This window comes from Carya illinoinensis, chromosome 4 (genome assembly GCF_018687715.1).
Source record: "Carya illinoinensis cultivar Pawnee chromosome 4, C.illinoinensisPawnee_v1, whole genome shotgun sequence".
NCBI classification, from domain to species: domain Eukaryota; kingdom Viridiplantae; phylum Streptophyta; class Magnoliopsida; order Fagales; family Juglandaceae; genus Carya; species Carya illinoinensis.
Window position 1 is genome coordinate 15,005,045 of NC_056755.1, and position 1,270 is coordinate 15,006,314.

At 43.2% G+C, this 1,270-nt stretch overlaps 1 non-coding gene across 1 annotated transcript; it reads right to left on the bottom strand.

Annotated features, from left to right (window-relative positions):
- Nucleotides 1-451: 451 nt before the first annotated feature.
- Nucleotides 452-558, bottom strand: LOC122308679. Its single transcript, XR_006242191.1, has one exon. It is a non-coding gene; the product is annotated as a small nucleolar RNA R71 (small nucleolar RNA).
- Between the last annotated feature and the right edge of the window lie 712 nt (nt 559-1,270).

Here is a 1,270-nt window from a genome sequence, read left to right on the forward strand (position 1 = left end):
TGTTGATCCGGAGATTGAAAGAACTCTTAGATCACTAAGAAGAAATAAGATACTAGTCATGGCTGAAGAAGATCGTGAGGTACTACCACGCACCTTGAAGGACTATGTACGGCCAGTTGTGAATGGAAATTACTCGAGCATAATGCGCCAGCCAATCAATGCCAACAACTTTGAGCTCAAACCAGCTTTGATTAGCATGGTGCAGCAGGCTCAATTCAGTGGATCACCACTTGATGATCCCAATATTCACCTGGCTATGTTCTTGGAGATTTGTGATACTGTGAAGATTAATGGTGTTACTGAAGACACCATTAGACTGAGATTGTTTCCCTTCTCTTTGAGGGACAAGGCTAGAGGTTGGCTACAATCCCTACAACCGGGAAGCATCGTTAGTTGGCAGGACATGGCTGAGAGGTTTCTTGCTAAATTCTTTCCTCCTGCCAAAACAGCCCAACTCAGGAGTGAGATTGGCCAATTCAAGCAAAATGATTTTGAGTCACTCTATGAAGCATGGGAAAGGTATAAGGACTTGATTCGACGTTGCCCACAACATGGATTGCCAGATTGGTTGCAAGTTCAGATGTTCTATAATGGGTTAAATGGGCAAACTCGAACTATAGTTGATGCTGCTTCTGGTGGAACTTTGATGTCGAAGACAGCTGAAGGTGCTACTGCACTTTTGGAGGAAATGGCCTCAAACAACTATCAATGGCCAACTGAGAGGACTTTGGCTAAGAAGGTAGCTGGAATTCATGAATTGGAGCCGATAGCAGCTCTTTCCGCTCAAGTAGCTACTCTATCTCATCAGATTTCAGCCTTGACAACTCAAAGGATACCACAAAGTACAGAATATGTTGCATCCACAAGCATGATAGTTCCAAGCAATGAGGCGAGTCAAGAACAAGTTCAATATGTCAACAATCGGAACTACAACTATCGTGGTAATCCTATGCCAAATTACTATCATCCAGGGCTTAGAAATCATGAGAATCTTTCATATGGAAATACCAAGAATGTGTTGCAACCTCAACATCCTCCCGGATTTGATAGCCAACCAAGCGAGAGGAAGATGTCACTTGAGGATGCCATGGTTTCCTTTGTTCAGGAGACCAATGCAAGGTTTAAAAAGACTGATTCACGGTTGGACAACATTGAGACTCATTGTAGCAATATGGGAGCTGCTATAAAGAATATTGAAGTGCAAATTGGGCAACTAGCCACTACCATCAATGCCCAACAAAGAGGAGCTTTTCCCAGCAACACTGAAGTG